Genomic DNA, 22,813 nt, shown 5'->3' with positions numbered 1-22,813 from the left:
GCGTTATTCCTGCCCTCCTGCAGCTGGATGCTGTCCCGGGGGCTCGGGGCTGCAGCCTCGGCTCCGACCCCGAGCACACCTGGAGGCTTCACCTCGGCAAAGAGCAGCTCCTCCCGCAAATCCCAAAGGCTGTCTCTGCAGCTCCTCCCGCAAATCCCAAAGGCTGTGGCGGGGCAGAGCACGGGCTCTGCCTCCCCTGGGCGTGGGGCGGATTTGGGGGATGTGCTAACTCTTGATGTTGTTTGCTACTCTGCCAGTTGGTTTCTTGTTAGGACAGGATCCTCCTCAGCGCGTTCCTGGGTGGAGCAGAGCCGAAGGATGGAGCTGGAGTCAGGGACACGCTCTGGGATGGAAGGAGACCCCTGCAGTGGACGCGCCACGTGAAGAAAACTTCACAGATGGAGCAGCACGTCAGCCCTGCAAAGCCAGGCCAGAGAAACGGGGACACCAAGAAACATCCTGCAAACTCTCTGCTGGGTTAGGGAAAACCAGCCCGGAACAGGATCTCCTGCAAGCAGAGCAGGAAGGATCTCCTGGAAGCAGAGCAGCTCCAGGGATGTGCCCCGCGCTCAGAGCTCACCTTGGGAGGAGGTCCATCCTTTCCTCCAGGTTTCCCTCCCTGCGTTTGTTTCCTGCTGTGGTTTGCCACCGCCCGGCTCTGGCGGTGCGGGTGATGTTCAGCTCCTGTTGGTCCAGGAATACACCCAGGCTTCTTCCCCTCCCTAAAAAATGACCCCCGAGAGAAGGAAGAGGCAAAGCCCCGGGCAAGGAGAGGCGTGACCCCGGAATTAGCAGTGGTGGGTGCGGGGGACAGGAGCACAATGAGCCCTCGTTACAGCAATAACAGTGTGCTTGGGTGGTGAGCAGAGCTTGTCCCTGCCCCATCCTGCAGCCATTAAAACGCTGAACGGAGGGGAAACCAGTCTCAGCACTTAATGAATCAGCACCTAATGAATTAATTGGAGGCTCTGAAAGTGAGCGTTGGGCTAAGCCACCCCGTGCCTGCCTCCTTTGAGTCCACCTGAACTGAAGCCTCCCCTGCCCAGTTACCGGCGTGTATCCATCCTGAGAGCCACAGGGAGCACCAGAAAAACAGTGAGCCGGGAAACTGCCTGCTTTTGGGGGCTGTGTTTGGGTTTGACTCCCAGGCTGGGGTGAGGGGTGTTTCTCTCCCTGCGGTGTGGAGGAAGCTCCTGGGATTCCCTGCCCGGATCAGGGCATGGCACCAGCTGCTGGCCGAGCAAAACTCAGCCTGTGCCCACCTGGGAGCTCTGATGTGATGCCCAGCTGTGGTGGGACGGTGCTGGGACCGGGTCCTGTCTCAGCTGGAGCTATTTGAACTAAATGCAGTAGAAAATGACGGGAGACAAGAAACTGCTGGGACCTAATAAAGGTAAAAGTTGAGGAATAAATTTGGAGCATGGAAGTGCTGAACCCCTGCGGGCAGGGAAAGGAGCCTGTAGCACCTGGTCACGGGGTCTGAATTAAAAATGAGGATTAAGGGGTCCGTGACCTTGTGTTCTCATGGATTTCAGTGCACACATCCCATATGGAGAGGGGTGAGACCGCCAGCGAGGTGAGAGTGGCAGGGACTGCAGGTTGTGGGATGGGGTGGGTCCCTCCCCATGGCACCTACCACCAGAAGTTTATCAAGACCCGTTTTTATCCACTGGATGTTTTGCAAGCCAATCCTGACTCGGCCCAGCTGTAAACCTGAACCCCTGCAGAAGGCCGAGGTCTCCTGGACAAGGCAGCTGCAGTTCCGTGGGGCTGAGCTCCTCACAGACACCTCAGCAGGGAGTGCTGGGGTTGTCTTAATCACATTTAATCACATTTTTTGACTCCTCCACCACTGCAGAAGTGTTGTTTGGGTTCCCAAGAGGCTGCTAATTCCTTATCACGTTTGTTTTGTGGTTTTTTTTGCACTTTGGAGATGTTTCAGGAGCCCTGTTTGGATGGCCCTGGGGGGGGTTATGTCCTTGGATGGCGCTAGAAGCAAAGTGTCTGCTGGGGGAGAGGTGAGGGGGGAGTCAGGGATGGTGGCTGGGGGGGCACCCCATGGGCTGTGGCCCTGTCTGGTGGATTGTGTTTAAAATTTCAACGTTGCTACATCATCACAGCCGGGGTTTGTGAGGGGTTACCCTCATCCCGTTGGGCACATCAGTGTTGCTGCCCCTGGATTTTGTGAATTTTTTTTTTTAAATGCATCCAAAGGTTTTCTTCGAGCCCAGCTCATGCAGCTGTATGACCCCCTCAGAGTCTCACCTCTCCTGGAAAAGGGAGTTTTTAGCTGCTTCCCCCGAGGAGGAAAACAGGAGACGACACGGCTTCATGTTCCAAGTGGGAATATTAAATGCAGCTTGGAGCAGAGCCCCCATTCCCCAGCCCCAGGTGTCTGATCCCCAGAAGAGCAGCTCCGGGGGTGTTTTGGGATGGGGAGGGGGCTGGATGTGACCCCTGTGCAGCACCAGCAGGGCTGAGCTTTCCCTGGGAGACGGCTCAGCCTCAAACGCTGCCCGGCCATGACACTGTTCCATCAGGTGTTGGTTCCTGGGAGGAACTGGGATGGAATTTTGCCCCTCAGATTAAGCCCCTATCAATGGGCCATTGGCGCAGAAAGTTCAGGACCTCCTTGCTGCCCCCGGTGAATTCCAAGTCTTTTCTTTGGCCTTGCTGCATCATTGAAACCACGGGAAAAGCAGCTGGAAGACCGTGTGCTTGTGCTGCTCCAAAGGAGTGATTGATATGATGCTCCCAATTACATTTAATTGTGGTTATCTTATTAATAACAGCCTCGTTCTGTGGCACACACCTGCCTCTCCATGGGAAACACTGTTAACATAACTTAAAACACCAATTACACACGAAGGAAAAGCAGCAATTAAATCCACTAAGCCTTGTCCAAATAATTAATTTCCCTGTAATATTTTTAATGTTATAAAGGCCGTTTTTTCCAAGCAATTCTTTATTTGTGTGATCTCCTATTTGTCCGTGTGGGAACATGGATGGAGAGCAGGAGCTGCCTGGATTTGCTGGGGTTTATGGAGAGGGGGGTGCATGGTCAGAGTGGGAAAATCTGCCTTGTCATTTTTTCAGTGTTCAAAAAATGTGTGGCTGTGGCACTTGGGGACACGGGGCAGTGGTGGCCTCGGCAGTGTGGGGGAATGGTTGCACTCCATGGCCTGAGAGGGCTTTTCCAGCCTTCACCATTCCATGGTTCTGTGAGGAAAAAGCCGGTAACGCTCAGTGCCGCTTCTCCAAGTGTTTTGGGTTTCCAGGAGTGATTTGAAGCACCTGGTCAGACCCAAACCAGCTGGGTTTGGGGCTGTGTCCGCCTCCTCTCCCAGCAGGGGAAAGAAGGGATTTTCCTCCCAGAGACAGGGAGCAAGAGAAGCTGGAAAGAAGAAACCAGCCTGTGATAGCAACTCCATTCGGGAATCAGAAACCTGGATAAAATCGAGGCAGATTTAATTCCCGCCATGTGGGCTGCTCAGGAGGGATGAAGAGCCGGTGTTGGGTGTTCTGGGTGTGCCCGAGGCAAGGCGTCTTCTTGTCACTATGGCAGGGACCTCATGGAAGGCATGATTTGGTTCCAGCCCCCGGCAGGGCTGGAGGGGCCGGGCACCTTTGGGGGACAGAGCCCGGGGCTCTCCGTGCCCCTCCCGGTGCCGGGGCTGCGTGGGACGGGCCGGGGCCGCGCTTCCTCCGATTGTTCTTCTCTCCGGAGCGGGGCGGGGACCCGGCGGGGACCCGGCGGGGACGGCGACCCCCGAGTGCCGCTTGCGGCCATCGCCCCCAGCCCCGAGCAGCCCCGAGCGGCTCCGGCGGGACAGCGCGGCGCGGGCCGGGGCGGTGCCGGGCGGGCGGGGGCCGGGCCCGGCGGGCGGGCGCACGGCGATCCTCGGCGATCCTCGGCGATCCCGCGGCCGTCCCGCAGCAATTCCGCGGCGCAGCCGGCCCCGCACGGAGCGGCCGCTTTCCGTCGCCTCGCCCGCCGTCGGTGCCGTGTGCCCTCAGCGGCGGCGCCGGGCGGGCCCCGACGGGACGGGGCGCGGGGGATGCGCGGAGCAGCGCGGCCCGCGCCGGGCCCCGGCGGCCGCCCCCCGAAGCCCGCTGCCCGCGGGCGGGCGCCGGGGACGGCCCGAGCCCGGCTCGGGGGGGGCCGCGCCGCCGCCCCCTGAGCGCTCCGCCGGCCCTGCCGGGGCTCCCGGGCCGGGGCCGGCGGGGAGCGCCCGGGCGCAGCCGGGAGGGCGGCGGGAGCGGCTCCCGGAGCGGGGCGGCCCCTCCGCCGCCTGCTTTTGCTCTTCAACTTGAGTCCCTCGCGGCAGCTCGCACCTTCGGGCGCTTTTTAAATTTTTGTTTTAGTATTCTTTTGGGTGTTTTTAAACTTTTTTTTTTTTTTAATTTGTAAGATTTTTTTTTTTTTTTAAAAAAAACATTTCAACTTTCCGACGGCAGCGCAGAGTTTTTGCCCTGGTCGCCGGGACGGCGGGAGCGTGCGGCGTAGAGGCCATGCGGTGAGCGAGGTAAGAGCGGGGCTGGCAGCGGGGCTGGCAGCGGCACCCCCCGGAGCCGCGGCTTCAACGGGAGCCAAGTGTCGCATCACTTCTCTTCGTGTTCCGACCCCGTAAATCCGCGTCGCCCCCGCGCTGGTACCTGCAGGACAAACCCCGCCGTCCCCCAGAGCGGTCACCGAGCGGCGAAGTTCGGATTAGTTTCGCAAAACCTCCCTTTTTTTATGTAACATCACGTGGGAATCTTTTCTTTGTTGGGGTTTTTGGCCGTGCTGGAGCTGCTGAGGAAGCACCGGCTCGAAGCTGAGCGGGGCAGTTCCTGCCGCGGGCCCGGGTCCGGGTTGGTTTTCCGCCGTGTGGTTCAGAATCGAGCGGGTTTGAGCTCGGTTTACACCCGTGTGAGCTCCCCAAGAAGCGGGTCACTGCTGCCCGGGTTGAGTCAAGGCGCCTTGGAGTCCGGGGGAACATTTCTGTGGGCTCTGGTGGGAGCTCCGTGGTTGGGAGCGTTCACCTCTTACTGGTTTTAGTGGTCTTGGGGAAGCTGATGGAGAGAAAGTCTCACTCAGGTGTTCACAGAGCCTGGCTGGAGGGTTCCTGTTCCCACCTCCACCTCGGTGAGTTTGTTTTTGCACCTGAACATTTATGAGATCAGAAGTTTCAAAACGCGGGGATTAATTAATCACCTCCCTGCTCCTCCCTCGGGTTTTGCTCTAAAACAAGGCACGACTCCTTCCCCCGAGTGACGCCAGATCCCGGCAGGAGCCCCGTGTTCCTGCGGGACCGGGCTGCGGTGCCCGCTCACAGGCTATTGAACCCTCGCTCTGCTGCATCCAAACCTGCTGAAACTGTTTAAATCAAGTATTTATGGAATGCTGCTCGCTCCCTCCCCGGTATCGTCTCGGATTGGCTTTGGGGACAGTCAGATTGCCAAATTTAGGCTCGTTACAGTAAGTGCTGGAGCAGGTGGATGCTTTGCTGGAGCTCCTGCACAGAGAGTTGGGGAACCTCACTCCAGTGGCATTTCGTGCCTCACTGACCAGACAGGGACTGGGAGTGCCGAGTTTCTGCTGTGCCACCTCCTTCTCCTGGAATTAATTTGATTTCTGTGCATTGCGAGAAGAGCTGGCCGGGTGTTTGTGTTGGGGTGGAGAGGGGACACTGTGCTGCCCAGCATCCCTGGTGTCCAGGAAGTTATGGGCTCAGAGCCACTCCGAGTCCCCCTGTGTGACACTGAGGTCCCCCGTGGCCTCAGGGAGGGCTCTGTCCTTCGGAGAGGTGACAGTGACCTCACTGCCTTGCTCTGCCCCTGCACAAGGAGCTGTCCCCGAGCTCAGGAGCTTGGCCAGGTGGGACCCCCAGGGCTCTGGGTGGTGCCATCGCTGGCACAGGTGGAAAGGGACGGTCCAAGGGAAGAAGCCGCTGGTGGGGAGGAGGAAGAGGCAGGTGCATCATCACAAGGGGAGGGAAAATGCATCCCCTCCTTGGAGGAGCCTCCTGATGAGTTCAGCTGGAAGTGCTGCAGAAAGGTCTGCTGTGCAAAGATGAGTCTGGAACGGCTGAACTGGAAGCCACAGGTGCAACAAGTTGATTTCTGATGCTTTACTCCATTCTTGGTTCATCCCTCACCTGTTTTAAACGTTATTTCTTCCCATCCTGGTTCCCCAGCACTGGAGGTTCCTGCCCACTGTTACCGCTCGTTTTCCTGAGTGCTAATTGCTCTCAGCCATCCTGTTCAGTGAGTTTTTGTTCTCTCCAGCTTGCAGGATGCTGTGAAACTTCCAGGTGAAGTTCGAGAATGCGTTTGCTTTTCAATTTACCTCACTGAGCCTCAGAAATAGTCTGGGGGATCCCAAGGACGTGAGTCCAGGAGCTGAAAACCCCACAGTTAATTACTGCAACCCAGTGACACTCGGAGCAGTTATTTCTGCCTGTGCGCCTGCCCCTGTACTCGTGTCCTGTGATCCCAAAGACTTCTCCAGTTTTTGCACTGGTAGCAGCTGATTCAATAAAATTCCCCTGCCTCAGGATGGGTGGGAGCAGCTCCATGGGCCCCTCCATGGGCCAGGCTCCTGCTGGCACCACCAGCCGGAGCCGTCACCACGTGTGCTGCCCCGTGGCCCCCTGCCAGCCTTGTTTCAGGGCAGAAGCAATCACCAACTTTGATTTTTGTGGGGTGTTCTTTATGGAAAGTCTGTTGTGTTTGGCTTTCTCGCATCCAGCACGCAATAGCCGTGGGAAGGAGGTTATTTCTGGGCTGGTGCTGACATTAGGACACGGTATTAATTTTCCGTTGAGTGACAGATTTATTGGAGTTTTCTTCGCCTGCACGGTCTGACCTGAAAACCTGAGTTGGGATTTGCCAGAAGGGGGCATTTCGCAAACATCACAGAGGGTTTTGGTGGCGGGGAGATGGGCAGGGCGAACTCGGCTGGAGAATTAGGCAGCGATGCGTGTCTGGGAACTGTGGAGTTTGGGGGAAAATTCTTGTGCAAATAAACACTAACAAATGAATTTTGGGTCATTTAGTGCTGAGGGCTGAGTGCAAGGAGACGAGTTTCCACTCCCACTGCAGACTAGTTCGCAGTGCCACTGCAGCCTGCTGGCTCCAAGTAGTTGTTAAAATAAGAAACTCTGGAGTCACCTTGGATTTTTTTTTTTTCCTGAGGAAACTCTTTAAAAAAATGCCTTTTCCAGTTATCTCCCAGTAATTGTTTCTGCTGTAGGTTGAGCTCTGAGGGCTCTGGGGTTCTTGCATGAGGTTTCTCTCGCTTTTCCTCTCTGAAAAGAGGGTGTGGAGTCCACATCTGTGTGTCCCCTCTGTTGGAAGGTGTTGCTCATCCTGACCCAGTCCTGCCCAGGAAAGCCAGTCCTTCCCTGTGGCACACCAGGAGCTGTGCTGGAGCTCTGGGGTTGGTGTTTTGTGTGGTGTGTGCTTTCCAGCCTCACCATCTCCGTCCTCACCTCCTCTGTCCCCATCCAAAACCCAGAGCCCTCCTTAATCCTGCCATCGAGGCTTGGCTTTCTCTGCCCTTCAGCATTTACCTGCTGCAGGTGCAGGGGGGATTTTGAGGGGCTGCTTGGGGTCAGCCCTGCCCTGGTGCCCACAGCCTTGGCTGGTGGGAGCTGCTGCGTGGGTGGGAGCCTCAGCCCCTCTTCAGCCCTGGGGAGAACAAGGCAGAGACAAATTAGGGGAGCTGATGGAAGAAATGGGGTGAAAACCTTGTTTGTGTTTCCCTGGTTCCCTCTTTGATGACCCAGCTGCTGGGTTACAGTTTGTGTGCTAAGTCCAGCAGGAAGGGACTGAGTTTGGCCGGTTGTGTTTGTTCCAGGAGGTGTCATGGAGGTGATGGAGAATCCCCAGTTGTTCAGGATCGCTGCTAAGCTTGGCTCAGGTGCCATCACCCGCTTCCCGAGCTTTTTCCTTCTGCAGTAAATGCTGATCACTCTGCACATCCAGAGTGCTGGACTTCCTGGGGTGGTGGGGAAGGCATGCAGAAATAAACCCAAATCTTAAAACCACTGTCCTGCTACTCCTCCCTTCTTCCCAGGCTTGACTTCTCTCCCAGCTTCTTCCCTTTCTCCCCCTCAGTGCAGGGAGATGGAGAGTGGTGGCTGTGGCCGGCTCGTCATATTTTGGCTCTGCCCCTCCTTCCTTCTCAGGCCACTCTTTGTGCTCTTCCCCTGCTCCAGCCTGGGATCATCCACCATTCCTGCTTTGCTGTAAGAGCTTGTCCTCGGCTTTTCTCAGTGGTTGGGATTTTCTCGGTGTTTGGGGCTGTGCTGACCCCTCATTCCAGGTAGAAGCTCCAACACTGGAACATTTTGGCTGCAGTTGCTGCCTCTGGTGCCTGATGCCATCAGCGGCTCTGTCCTTGCTGCACCTGTGCCATCTTCCCAGGAGAGATTTCCACGAGCCTCCCAAACCCCAGGCTGCTCCGTGCTGCTTTCCCAAGCACTGCAGGATATGAAACGTCCGTGAGAGAAAAGCCAGGTCCAGATGTTGCCAAAGGCTGCTGTGAGGACGGATTACCCACAGCCATTCCCGGGCTGGATGCCTTCCGTTCCAAGCCGCCGGGGTGGTTTTTCCCCGCTTCTCAGCCTGGGTCGGGTTGTGGTGCTTTCCCTGTTGCCAGAGGAGCACCCCAGCACGGTCAGGAGGCTGGAGGAGCTGCCCTGACGCCGTGTTCCTGTGGCAGAGCTTTCCCAGGGTGTTTTCTCCCGGGAGCTGGCGCGCACCGCCGCACAGGAAATTCTGGTTGCACCATTATTGCGGAGCCTATTGTTTGGGGCAAGGGCAGGATTCGGGCTTGCTCACATCCTCCAGTGTCTCGCTGTGCTGGAAGGATGTGGTGGGGTGGCCAGGGCTGCAGGAGGAGCACAAAGCTCCGAGCTGGCTTTGTGCGGAGCTCATGCTTAGCCCAGATCCCTGCGTTTCTGCCCAAACCCGCCCCTCTGGTTTTTCATGGGAAACCTCGGGGTTGGGGAAAACTCGGAGTGAGGATGAAGCAGGGCGCAGTGCTTTGTTGGAGTGTGCAGGGTTTCGGTGCTCAGCCCGCTCCTGTCTGTGGATGTTGTGTGGTGGACACCTTGTGCAGCCAAGTGGGGTGGAGCGGGCACGCCCTGAGGGATGTAAAATCAGGGTTTGGGGGCATGCAGAACCCACCAAGTGCTGCCTTTGAGATGCCAGCACACGTGGCCTGGATCTCGGGGTGTGTGTAGGCAGGCAGAGCACGTGGCAGCTCTGTTTTCACCTGCCGCAGCCTCATGGCATGACCGAGGCTGCCTGTTCACCTGGCCGTGCCTCGGTTTCTTATCGGAGCGTTGGAGGGAGCTGCTCTGCCTGTGTTTGCTTTCGCTTTGCCTCTTCCCTTCGCTAATCTCTGTGGCTGAGATGGTTGGCAGCGATAGCTGCCCTTCCCAGGCTGGGCTCCGCACACTGCAGAAGCTGCTCCTCGCTCACCTGAGCGAGCTCCTTTCGGGCTGCCTGGGCTGTTCTGGCTGCCGGCAGGAGCAGGAGCATCCCAAAGCTTTGCCGTCCAGACTGCGGGGATGGGCAGCTCACCCTCCTCGGGTTTCTCATTCCCTTCTGGCCGCCGTCCCCCAAGAGGGAGAGCACCAAAGCAGGGCAGGTGTAAAGGGCGAAGCTGCACGTGTGACATTCCTGCGGTGCCACACGCCAGGGCAGAATTCAGCGTGGCAGTTCCCGGGGCTGCTGCCTGAGCTCGCAGTGCCCCAGCAGAGCCCTGGGCAGGCCGGGCAGGGTGAGGCTGTGCTGGCTCTCGGGCTGGCTGAGCAGCTGTGGGCTGGCGTGGAAAGGAACCCGGGCGCTTGTGTGCTGTGCCCGTGCTGCCACGTGCCTGGCAGGGGGACGGGGAGCCTGGCAGCCGCCGTCCTGCATCCCTCAGCTGGGCACGGCAGTGCCTGCAGCTCATCTGCTGCTGCCCTCACGCTGGCACAGGGCACCAGCTGATGCCGTCCTGCTGCCACTGGGCTGGCATTGTCCGCCAGGGGCCTCCCGCACACTCAGGGCTCGTCTGAGAGAACCATTAATCAGTTTAAAGCTGCCCCGTGTCACCCGTGGCTGTGAGGAGTGCCCATTGTGTGAGGGAACAACAGCAGCGATGTCAGCGGCTGCCCCGGCACGGGAGCTGTGTCGCTGCAGGGGGAGGTGACACGTCCTGCTGGCCTGCGGTGGCCGCGGAACCTCAGGCTGGGGCAGGGCTGGCACCAGGGCCCTGCCTGAGCCCGGCAGCGCAGCCCAGAGTGAGAGGAGGAGGAGGAGGAGGAGGAGAGCGTTCAGCCGGTGTTTGAGCTGTGACAGGTGTTGGGTTTGCACGGGAGGGGCGCTTCCCACCAGGCACCCCCAGAGGCTGTTGCCATCCTCCATCCCTCCCTTGCACTGCAGGGAGCTGGACAAGGATCCTGGGTGCAGGGCACGTCCTCAACTGGCTTTGCACGCTGTGTACTGGGAAAAGGCTCTGACAGCTGTGAGAGCAGCACAGCCCGTGTCCTTCTGCAGTCACACCGGGAGCATCCGCGAACGGGGAACGGGGAACGCTGGGAGAAGCAGCAGGGCTCGAGCTGGAGTCCTGGCGTTTCCACGGAATGCTCTGTGCTGCGTGGTGTGGGTGATCCCGGCAGGCTGAGGGGATGCTGAGTGTGGCCCCGTGGTGTGTGGGGATGCTGAGCGTGGCCCCGTGGTGTGTGGGGATGCTGAGCGTGGCCCCGTGGTGTGTGGGGATGCTGAGTGTGGCCCCGTGGTGTGTGGGGATGCTGAGCGTGGCCCCGTGGTGTGTGGGGATGCTGAGCGTGGCCCCGTGGTGTGTGGGGATGCTGAGCGTGGCCCCGTGGTGTGTGGGGATGCTGAGCGTGGCCCCGTGGTGTGTGGGGATGCTGAGTGTGGCCCCGTGGTGTGTGGGGATGCTGAGCGTGGCCCCGTGGTGTGGGGATCCTGGGCATGGCCGGGGTGGGTGCCTGGGAGCCCGCCTGAGCCTGGGGGATGCTCTCTGCACCCTGCACTGTGTTTTCCAGGGAGATTTCACGCACCACTGGCTGATGAGTTGGCTTTGTGTGGTGCAAGTCCTGCCAAAACAATTTCTTCCTGTTATTGCTGCTCCAGTTTTAGAGAAGTGATAAGAACCTTTCGCAGGGACCTGGTTTCTCCCAGGGGCTCTGCTGCTCTGAGATGGGAGTTTTAAGCAGCAGTTCCCCGGGTGACTTTCCCTCAGTCCTTCAGGTAAATGCAGAGTTTGATTTAGTGAAATGATTTAGGGAATGCCTGAGTGTAGTCTGTGTAGGGTCTCTCCACAGCCAGATGGATCAGGTTCATTTTGGGTGATAATTCCTATGAATTATCCCTTCAGTTGCTCATGGAGGTGACTAATGAAGGGCAAAGACCTTGAAGACAAGTCTTGTGTTAAAATGAAAGCTGAGACAATGTGAGGCTTTGTTTGGATCACAACTGGAGTTGTGTGACCATCCCAGGTCTCAGCCCTGGCGCCTTCAGCTGCTGGTTCCTCTTGTCACACCATTTTGTTTCCATTCCTGTGAAGGCTGATTTTTAAGGCCAGACCTTAAATATTCCAAAGGGAATGAGGGTGGATCTTAAAACACCCCTTCTGCTTGGCTTTTAATTTGTTTTGAATGAACAAACTGAGTATAAAGTGGAGCCACCAGAAATACAGAATCCTAGAATGCTTTGGGTTGGAAGGGACCTTAAAGAACATGTTGTTCCAAGCCCTGGGTGGGCAGGAACACCTTCCTCTGGAAGGTTTGTAGGGCTCCAGCGTGGGCCTGTGCCAGGCGGTGCAGGGTCAGCTGTGGTGACTTAAGATAAAGGAATAATTCCGGGTTTCCCGGGAGGGCTCCGGTCGCTGCCGAACAATCGGCACTGAACAGGCTGCTCTCCTGTTCCTAAGAGAGGCTGCAGGGAGGAAGGAAAAGCAGGAAAAAAGGCAGTTAGTCACTGGGGCTGCCCCTCTGCACAGGGTCCCAGGGCTGTCCCAGCACCTCAGGTATGCAGAGCGGGGCTGGAGGGCGAGAGGAATGGGGGCACAAAGCCCCTCGTAAATGCAGACGTTTGAGCCGTGAGGATTCTGCAGCAGGGAGGGAGCTGAATCCTCACCTGGGCTGTCCACAGGGACCTCTGGCCAGGTCTGAGGCTGGGAACTGTGTACATGAGCTGGTGCTTGCAAAGAGGGATTCTGCAGAAGGGATCTGCTGCAGCAAGAGCCAGATCTTCACTTCTGACCCGTCAGGGCTTGATGTTTTCTCACTCTGGGATGCAGCAGCAGCAGTGCCTGTAATTCTCCAAGGGCAGAAACTCCTCTGTGGCCTCTCTCCAGGCTATAATTGGTCCCTGTGACTTCTTGCCGTAATAATTAAAGCCAAGCATTTAAATAAACTTTTGTAAAGATAATGAGTTGCATTAGGTAGAAATATTTGTATGAAAATGGAAGTAAATAAATGACATAACCCAGCCCATGTTTGACACAGGGAGAGGCAGTTTTCTCCAAGACACAGATTTTTCTGTAATTGCTCCTTTGTGGAGTTCTTGCCTCTTTCCTCTGAAGGGTTTGCCCTTGTCCAGAGCACAGGAGGAAGCAGCAGGTTTTATTTATTTATTTATCTATATGGAAGTGACACGATCCAGGCTGGTGTTTTTGTACTCCTTAAAGCTCCTCTGTGATCAGTGGGTTTTGCACCCAGAAAGGATGAGGGCAATGCCACGGAAAAGGCCTGCAGGAAATACAGGGGGTCTGTCCCTGTGATTTCAAGCTGGAACGTTGTGCCTGATAATTACTCTGTAATCTTTCCAGGCACCTTGCTTTGAATCCTGGAAAGTCTCACCTTTATTTACAGCAACAGTGTAAGCTGTGAGTGTTAATTAAGACAGTTGAAAAATACGAATTTTTTTTTTTTTGGGAAAAGCTTTACTGCAGGATGCTGCAGGACGACTCCACGGAATGTGGATTGATTGCTAGATGCTCCTTGAGGCACTGCTCAGAAGATCCAAAGCATTCCCTCAAACACAGAGGAGGTGTAACTTTGGCTGGAAGCAGGAAGGGGCCGTGGGTTTGGGTGGGGTTGGAGGACTTTCCCTGGTTCCTTCTATCCCCTCTGCTGCATGAGGGTAACACATGGCAAGAATGAATACTGACATCCCTAATTTGAGTTTAGTTTAGGCACCGAAATACATGTTGGTGGGAAATCTGATGTTGGTGTTACAGGCACAGCTTTGCCCCGGGGAGGGAGCTGGGTTAGGGGTGTCTGGGAGCATTTCCTGAGTGTGCAGGAGGGTTTCTAGAGAAGCAACAATCTGGCACAGCATCTTCTGCAGAGTCCAGCCAAGTAGCCTGCAGAGCCTGCTGTTAATCTGCTCTCAATTAATCTTGTTAATCTGCTGGTGGTAGAGAGTTGGGGTTCAGCCTCACATGCCTTAAATTGTGATTCCTGGCTGTGGAGGTGTGGGGACACCACATTTTAAGCTGGATAAATGACAGCTGGGTTTGTTCTGGCGGCTGTGGAGCTTCATTGTTGTAGAGATGGGCCAGAACTTTGTGTTCCTCAGTTGGAAGGGACCCACAAGGATCACTGAAGTCCATCTCCTGGCCCTGCACAGGACAACCCCTGAAATCAGCTTATAACCCAGCTCCCAGAGCAGAGGCTTAATTAATTTCTCTCTTCCTTTGGCCCTTCTGTGCTCCTACACCCAGGGGAGGGGCAGCTTGGCAGGGGAGTTCAGCACAGGCTGCTGCCAGGGTTGGAACAGATGAAACAAGGGTGATGCCTTGGGTGTGAGGGTCACAGAGATTTCGGCGGGTTTCATTGATTTTCGTTGGGTACTTCATCCCTGCCTCATTCCTGCCCTCCTGGACCTGTCCTGTCACCCCTGGGGGCTGTGGGCCAGAGGGTCCCTGCCTGACCTGTGTTTGTGTGTTCACCCACCTGCCCTGTGCCAGGGATGGCTCCTTGCAGCCCTTCCCAACTGCTCTGTCATTCAGGGAGATTATTTCTGGCACGCTCTGTCAGGTTTCTTGATTTTCTTGCTGCAGGTAGTTGTGAAACAGCAGCTGTTCTGCAAGTGCCACTGCTGGGCTGGCACTCGTTTGCCTGCTCCTGTGGGGAAGAGGGAGAGCGAATTAAGGACAGACAAGAAAAAAGAGGGATTAAAATCAATGGAGGGTCCCTCTGGTTCTGTGAGAATTGAGTTTTGCTCAGGTTTTCTGCTGGACAAACCCATGTTCTTTAATTATTTTTTTTAAAAACATGTCTGTTGTTTCCTCTGAAGGAAGAAGAGGTCACTTTTTCCACACTGCTGACGTGAGCTGTGAATCACAGTGGTTTTGGGAAGGTGCTGTCCCTGGGACCAGTCACCTGTCAGAATATTTGCTGCCCTCACCCTGTGTCCTGAGGCATTTTGCAGTCCGTGTGCCAAACGGTTGGGTATGAGCCCAGCTCAGAACGTTCTCTTGCTGCTCCTTGAGCAGGGTGGGCAGGAAGGATTGACTCCTTAAGGTTTGGATTTCCAGGCAGTGCCGTAGCCTGTGGGTGGGAGGTGGTTTTGTTACGGGGTGGAAATGTGTCAGCGTGGTAGCAAAGATCCAGCACGTGGCCTGGGAGCCAAGGGGGTTTGGCATTGGCGCTCCAGCCGCAAGAAAGGCACAGCTCTGGAGGGCGATGCAGAGTGCTGAGCAGGTTTTGTGGATGCTGGCAGTGCTGGGGAGCTGCTGGGAGCTGGGGCTGGTCCTGCCCTGCCTGTGCAGGCACGTGGAACCTGCGTGGGAGTTCCTGCAGCTCCTGCAGCAGCTCAGCAGGGTTTGAAACCCAGCGCTGAGGAAACACGAGCCGGGGTGCCCTGGCTCACTGCACCCTCCACGGGGTGCACATCCTGGCAGAACTTGCATCCTTGTCTTTTCCAAGGATTTGCAGCCTCTCACCTGGCTGCTGCGGAGCTGCAGGGCTTTCCAGAGCTGTGGAAGGGTATCACTGCTGCTCAGCACTGGCTGAGCACTGTCACCTGCAAAGAATTTAGGTTTGTGTGACATGAGCTGGCAAATGGAGACGTTGTTTTTTGCCTGATGGCAATGTTTGGATATCCACGCTGTGCAATTTCCTGCAGAAACCAGATATTGCCTGCACATGTTCCCAAACTATTTGTGTTCTAAAGCCTGGGTGAAGTTGCAGGTGTGCTGGGCTCATCCTTGGATCCGCACCTCAGAGGGGACGGGCACTTTCAGGGTGACTGGTCCTGTCCTCCCCTGCTTGTGGCTTTTGTACAGGGTTTTGCCACACATGGCAACAAATTTGTTTGCCATTGAAAAGGACTCACTGGAGAGACTACAGAATATACAGAATAGAGACAAGGGTGAAATAGAAAGGTGCCTAATATTCAGAACACAATCCCCAGCTCCCTGTAAAAAGATTCAGGGTTTGTTCCATAAACAGGGACAAAAGAAACCTTTAGCTGCTGAGTTTTGATCCCTAAAAAAAAGGGGTGAGCAGCCCTGGGGAGAGCAGGGGGGGCAGGCAGAGCAGACGGGGCTGTGGCCACCTGTGCCTGCACAGCCCCGTCCCTGCGGCGGGGCCAGGAGATGAAAAGCTCATCAGCAGTGATGCTAATTGGGTGCAATGTTGGCTCCCTGCGTGGCCCCAGCGGAGCGTGGCCGGCTCGAGCAGGCCCTGGAGCGTGAGCAATGGGAGCTGACAGCCCCTTTGGCAGGGCAAAGCCACGCTGGGGACACCCTGCAGGGGCCAGACAGGGCTGTGCCCCCGGCCCCTCGCCTCGGCTTGGTTGGTTTAGTGTCCCCGTGGGATTGTCCCCGTGGGCTGGCGTGGATAAACTGGGGATTTGAGGCCTTGGGTTAGGAGATGGGGAACGGCTGGGCCGGGCTGGGCTGCACAAATGGAGGATAACTCAGCAACAGCAGCATTCCCACCAAGTTTGGGCTGCAGACATCACCCACCCACTGTGGTTCCTGCAGAGCATCGCTGTGTGCCAGCCTGGGCTCAGCCTGTGCTGCTGGTTGGTGTGCAGTGGCTCTGGATGGAGATCAGGGCGGTTTGGGGTTGTTGCTGTTAAGGGGGAAAGCAGCAGAAAGGTGTCAGCCTGTCTAGGAGGCACCTTTGGAGTGTTCTGCACCAGCCTTATGAGGGAAAAGTAAGGTGCAGGCAGGTGTCAAACCACTAAAAGTTCTCTGTGTGACTCCCAGAAGTGCCTTTCTGGGGCGAAAAGCCCCAGCCTTGAGAGCAGGCCAGGCATGTGACAGTCACTGTGATTTTCTAAATTTAATGCAAGGCCACTGGCCTTCCTGTGCTGGATATCCCAGGATTCTGCTATGGACAGAGGCATAGCAGATGTCATTGGCCTGTTTGGGACATCAGACCTTCCAGCAGCCAGAAACTGGATTGATTTTATGGAAAAACAGTGCGGAAGATTCCTCAAGGAATTGTTTGCTGGTGAGGGCAAAGACATTTGTACACTTGACACCTGAGGCTCTAAAGTGAGACTTGTCACCAATTTCAAAGCAAGGTAGGGAGACACCTCACCTTGTACTCAAAGAGCTGTGCTTGAGGAGTTGGGTTTTCCACAGTGAGGTGCTTGGAGGGATGAGAGTCAAGCAGCCCCTGCCCAGCCCTGTGCCCGTGTGGTTGTGGCCAGCTGCTCTGAGCAAAAGGAGAGCAGGGTAAATTCCCCCCATGCAGCTGCCTGAGGGGAACAGGTCACTTGGGGTGTGTTTGGAGGCAGAGAGAGGGCTGGAAGGGAGACAGTGAAGTAGAGGTAAGGTGTTCTTTGACATCACCAGGGCCACATCAGGGAGTTGCTGAGTAACTTGCTGAACTAATCCTTGGAAATGTTTGAGCAGAACGGGTTGCTGCCTGTGCTCTGAGTCTCTGCATGTGAATTTGGGGCTGGCGTTGACACCCAGCTTTGTTTCTAATCCTGATCTGAATGTGCTGAACCTACATTAGCACAGAATCCCAGATTGGGAGGTCTGTAAGCGTGGCAGTATCCTCCAAACGTGACCCTCTGCTCCTCATCTCAGCGCTGCCGTCGGCGAGCTGCCGTGCAAGGTGGCACTCCTTTTTTCTAGTAGTAAGTCCATGTCAAAGAGGAAATATAAATAAACTCCCCAAACAAAAGAAGCAAGGAAAAAATAATTCTTTCAAACATTTGAGCAGGAACAATAGGGTAGGATATGCACTCTCTGGGGAGGGCTAATGGCTGAAACCGATAGGAGCACAGCGCTGCCCTGGTCTGTACCTAACCCAGAGCTCGGCTCAGCGAGGATTATTTATAGCAAATGTTATGGCAGAAGCATGTGTGACCTGCGGGCTCCCGGCGAGGGGAAGAGCTTTCCTGTGCTGTCTCTGCGATACAATAGACAATTATTTAGACACTATCTTTGTCTCAAGATATAAACAATTAGACGCTGGCCACTGATTTCTGCTCTGATGTTCAGGCCGTGCTTTCTTGCTTGGGGATTTGTGGAGAAGGCAAGGATTTTTAAGAAAATGTCACAGGTGTAAAGTTCCTGAGGCATCTCTACCAAACTGACTAATTGGGAATGCAGAGTAATGTCACAAGCACCACGAAGTTGTTGCTTCCCAAAGTATGGCAGCCAGTGGTTCAGTGTTGTTCAGCTGACATCAATGGGGTGTGGATGGGTGTAGACCCCTGAATCTGCCTGTTCCATTGTGTTTTGGCTCATCACTGTGGTATTAAAGTACCTACAGCTGCTACTGGATAGTAATTAAACGTTCTTACCTGTAATTAACTACTTTCAACTGACTGCTTAAATAATCTACATGTAATGGCAGATATTTCGGTATTAGGTTGGTGACAGTTGGTGCCAAATAGCTGGAGAGGTTGGGGAAACAGCTGTTGTGCATCCAAACAACCTTGTGCTGGCAGGTGACTCCTTCTTCAGGCTCCCTCCTTTTCCTGGGGGTCCCTGTCCATCCTGGGTGCCAGTACCAAAAAGGATCTTTTTGGATCTCTTCAGGACTCACCTCGGGTTTATTTTCTGTAGAGCAGAGGAATTTAGAATTGCAAAAAAAGGGGAAAATGTGGAGGAGTGTGCAAGGGGTGATGCTGCCATGGTTCAGTGGGCAGAGGGTGAATCTGCATCTGCAGTTCCTGGGTCAGCAGCCTGAGTCTGGAGGAACATTTAGCACGGGCACAGTGCCAGAGGTGTGTGGGCTTTGTGAGAGGCTTGGTGTGAAATCCACCTTCAGCAAGAGCTGATGTGTCACGTGTTCATTGTTTCGTTCCTGTTGTATTCCAGGGATTTTATAAGTCGAGTTTCTCCTGCTCAGCTCTGCACGGGCAGCTGGGTGCCGGCTCCCTCCCTTCCCTGTGTATATAAAGCTGTTCCTGCCTTGGTGGAAGGTTTTAGTGCTCCATGTGCTGCGGAGCCCAGGACTGGCGCCTTGTTCAGGTGGCTGGCACCTCCCTGCAGTGCCAGCCCATCTCCAGCGTGGAGCTGTGGTGTTTGCAGTGAGCTGCTCCCTGCCTGGCAGCGCCGGCTCCAGCCCACTTTGTCTGACAGATGCACTGGAGCAACTCTCTCTCTCTTTCTCCCCCTCGGCCGCAGGCAAAATGAGTCTCCCGCTCTAATTTCATTGTGTTTAGCCACCGCACAAACTCTAAAGCTCCCTGAAATGGGAAGGAAGTAATGTTTAAATTATACATGAGTGAACTGATTTACTCAGCCTGAAGTTTTGAGTTCCGTCCTTATAAATACAGGGCTGGAGCTATCAGTCTGTGCATCCATCCGTCTGCCCCGTGAAGATTGAATTAGCAGGAGCACAAATGCAGATCCAGGACTGTAAAAGCTTTGGCTTAAACCAGTGCAAACCATGTGGGGCAGATGCTGCTGCCACAGGGAACGTGCTGTGTTTGCCTGGGGTTATCTTGTCTGGTAGTCTGCCCTCAGTGATGGAGGAGACCATTGCCGCAGGATGACTTCTGCCACTGGCAAGTGGTGTAGTCACCGTCCCTGGAAAAACGAAAAGAATGTGTGGATGTGACACCTGAGGACATGGTGTAGTTGTCAGCGTGGTGGTGGTGGTGGTGCTGGGTTGGTGGTTGGAATCGATCTTGGAGGTTTTATCTAACCTTAATGATTGTGTGATTCTAAAACTCAGTGTTTTGATAATGTCTATCCTGACTGGGAAGGGATTCAGACTGCTCCCCTGTCTGCCTCCTGCTCCTAATGAAGGGGTTTAGCTTCCTGGGGAAGGGATTTGCAGAGCATGTGAAATGCTAGTTCAATTCTCTGGTCGCTTCCTATGGGCACGGGCCCCGCGCTCCTTGGGGAGCCCGGTGCCGGAAAGTCGTAACTGCGCTCGCCGATGGCCTGGAGATCCCTTTTGCAGATGTTTCACCCAGGTCTCTCCCTCCACCTCTATTGAAATGAACAATCAAGCTGCAGTGCTGCCATGCCTGGCTGGGGCCCAGCAGCAAACCGTCCTCCTTGACCCAGAAACAGGATGCTGGGTTTTTGTTGGGGGCTGCAGTGGTTTGTGGGGCGGGGATCTGCTGGCAGGGATCTGCCAGGTGGCCAGGGGCCTGATCATCAGGCTGCATCCTCAGGGTGTGCTCCGTGAGCACACACAGCGCTGCCCTTGGTCCTTGGATGTGGCACCCAGCAAGTCTGAAACGTCTGCGGAGACACAAACAGAAAGGGGGAGAAGTCACGATTCTCTCCCTATTTGTTTGACCTAAATACACTGAAGTAACTGTACCCCCATGAAAGAGATAATTTCCTGATGCTGGAGAGCTTAACATCTGTTTCCTCCCATTTTTTTTCAGTGGTAGAACATGGCAACGGAAGAACTGGCGGGGTTTTCTTTCCTCTTTTTCTTTTGTATAGCAAGAGGCGCTGCATGCTTGGGCTAAATACGCTCTCCGAGAGCAGACAGGTTTCTCTCAAGGGTTATATGATCATTTGTTCTTTATTTTCTCTCCTTCCTGCCTCCCCCCACCCCTCCTGGAGAGGAGCGGATACAGCGAAGCCCAGGCAGGACTTCCTTAGCTCAGCCATGCCTTCTGGCAGGCTGCGCCGCGTGCCCTCTCCCCATCACCCCCCTCCCCCGAGAAACAATGGCCAAAGGCTCCTTCTTGTTTGTTATTTTGGATCCTGCAGAGGAAGAGGCGAGTGGAAGATCGTGTCCCCGGGGGCCCTCGGTGCATTCCAGCTCCGGCAGCGCCCGGCGAGGCTGTCGGCGCCTGGGCTGTGCCGGCCCCGCGCCTTTCGCTCCAGCCGGGTGGTGCTGGGGGGACACTGGGCTTGGAAGCAAATGTAGCTCTGCTGAGAGGTGAGAGGACGGGGATGGAGAGCCTTGGGCGGGTGTCTGGAGCTGCTGTTCCACAGCGAGTGCAAATCCTTGGAACGTCCAGCACAGCACAGGTTGTCACAGTGCCAGGAGGAGCCGACTGTTCTGACACTGTTTGAACCCCTCAGCTTCTCCTTTGCACGTGGGGTGCAGTGAGCCTCAGACCCTCTCCGCCTCTGGCTCCAAAACCCTCCAGGATGACCTTGGGTCTCTCCAGGTGTGTTGAGCCAGCATCTCTGGTGGAGGGCATGTTTCTGCCACGTGATCCTGTCTAGGCTGCCCCAAAGGCAACCCCACCACCAATTTCCTCTTTGTTCCCTTCAAAGGTTTATTGTTTCTCAGGGCCCCAGTCAAAACAGCTCTTTCGGGTCACCTGATAGAAGGGATTTACCATTTGCCTGGATCCTGGAATATGCATGCTCCAGGATCCCACAGCACCAAGGGATCCTGGAATCACAGAATGGTTTGGATTACAAGGAACCTTTGAAATCATCTTGTTCCACCTTCTGCCATGGGCAGGGACACCTTCCATCAGGTTGCTCCAAGCCCAGTCCAGCCCAGCATTGGAAATTTCTAGGGATCAAGGGGCAGCCACAGCTGCTCTGGGCAGCCTCTGCCAGTGTCTTCCTAGTGCTTCAGAGCACTAAATATATTTTTTAAAAGTTACTTCTGCTTGTTGCCCAAAACCTGCAGTGATCTGAAGAAGATTTGAGGGATTGTGTGGTGCCTGCCTAGCAAACAGCCTGAACTGTGTGCTGTTAAATGAGCAGTTTCTTTCCATCATTGGGTCTTGCTGCCCTGCTGCCTTTGGACCTGGTGTCGTGGTTTAACCTGGTTGTTAAAGCCTGGTTTTGCTTTGCTTGTGGATAACTTGTGTAGGGCAGCTCGGCAGCAGGAGGTTGCCCATGGAGAGCGTCACCCCTTGAGGGGTGGCTTGTGACAGCCCTGATTGCTTGGGCTTGATTCAGTGTCCTTTAAGTCTATGAGAACTGTCAACTTCAGTGGATGTTCTCTGGACCTGTGCTGTTATTTCTCCTGGCTGTCTGCTAAATCACACTGAAAAGGAGCAAAATTGCTCTTACTCCCACCTGCATCGTGCAGGAAGAGCCTTGTTGCCAAGGGAATGTTGTGCAATCATGAGTGAGATACAGAGCACCTATTTCTTTCTTAGAGATTGGGATAACACCAAAAATATGGAAAGAATTTGGAGGGGGAATCATGGCTGCAGATGCAGATGTTTGTGTAACACACCTGGTGCCCTTGGCTGGGGATTTTATTAATCTCAGCTTATTCAGCCCCCTCAGTGACCTGGGAAAGGAAAGTGAGTTTTCAGAATGAAGGGCTGCTGCTTTTGTGACGAGAAGAGCAGGGCAAGGCAGGGACCCACACAGCCGCTGAGCACTGGAGCTGTTGGCAGCGTTTGGTCGATAGCTGGGGTTGTATAAAACCACCTTCCCCTCCAGCTGAGATTCTGTGTGTTTTGGAGAGCAAACACACAAGCCTTTGGTCTCCAAACCTGGCTGAGCCACCCTCCCTGGGCTCAGGTAATCTGAGGGCAGTGCAAGAGGCAGAAGGTAATTGTGTTTTCTAGGGTTAAAGCCCTGCTTTAAGTGATGGTAGTCCCAGCTCAGCTGCTGGGTGGTAACTTGCTACGACTTGACATCTGCAACTGCGGCTCAAGGAGGGGAAAAATAAACATGTGGTTGACAAGTGGTGTAGTTTTCTGACTAATAGCTGTTCCCAGCGTGTTATTTCAAAACCTCTTTCCCCTGCACCCCAGAAAGGTGAGCGGTGGTTCATCAGGCACTCTCAGGGCTGCTCTCCTCCATACTCCAATTTTATTTTGTCATGGTGGGCCTACATGCCCCCAGGGCCATGTGGTTTGGTTGGTAAAGCCACCTTTGCCCTGCCTGGCTGATGGAAAGCCCAGGTTTCCCCCAGGCAGCTGCTGCAGGTGTGGGCACAGTGGCACATCGGCGGCTCCAGCAGGCAGTGGAGGGTGGCAGATTTTAGCTCCTGCTCAGGGAGGGCAGGGGAGCTGGCTGGAATTTGCCTCGGTGGTGGGAGGCTTTGCTCTGGGTGAGGCTGGAGCTGGCTCAGGAGCAGCGCTGGGGCTGTTGGGCACTGAGGAGGCTGCGCTGGGAGCTGTGGCTCCTGCCGAGGTCAGCTTGTGGTTTCAGTGTGTGCAGTCCTGCAGGTGTGACTGTGGGGAATTCAAACACCAACGAGGTGGTTTTGAAGGTGAGGAGAGGTTCAGGTGAGGCTGTGGTGGAAGGGGAGATGGAGAGGAGGAACCAAACACTGGTCACAGAATGGGTCTCCTCTCTGCTTAGAGTGCTCGGGTCTGGCTTCATGGTGGCAGCTCTAATTTACATCTGCTTTAAAGCTGGTTAACAAAAAACCAACAACTTCCCCCATATTTAATCTTAAAGCCACCCATGTGCCCTGTGTGGATTCTG

General features: G+C 55.2%; 1 protein-coding gene across 6 annotated transcripts in view; it reads left to right on the top strand.

Moving 5' to 3' along the window:
• Positions 1-4,339: 4,339 nt before the first annotated feature.
• The window catches only part of ARHGEF9 (Cdc42 guanine nucleotide exchange factor 9), a 204,612-nt gene continuing 186,138 nt past the window's right edge, over positions 4,340-22,813 (top strand). For 2 of the 6 annotated variants that reach the window (XM_066202559.1, XM_066202560.1), the window contains exon 1: positions 4,345-4,526. The gene's annotated coding sequence lies outside the window, so the exon portion shown is untranslated. Of the gene's footprint in view, positions 4,527-22,813 lie in introns of all 6 variants that reach the window. The other 4 variants (XM_066202556.1, XM_066202555.1, XM_066202557.1 and 1 more) reach the window with 3 other exon arrangements.

This window comes from Chamaea fasciata, unplaced genomic scaffold (assembly GCF_029207755.1).
Source record: "Chamaea fasciata isolate MVZ Bird 193981 ecotype frontalis unplaced genomic scaffold, bChaFas1.0.hap1 SCAF_22, whole genome shotgun sequence".
Taxonomy (NCBI): Eukaryota; Metazoa; Chordata; class Aves; order Passeriformes; family Sylviidae; genus Chamaea; species Chamaea fasciata.
Note: the sequence above shows the minus strand (reverse complement) of the source record. Positions and strands in the feature narration are given on the sequence as shown.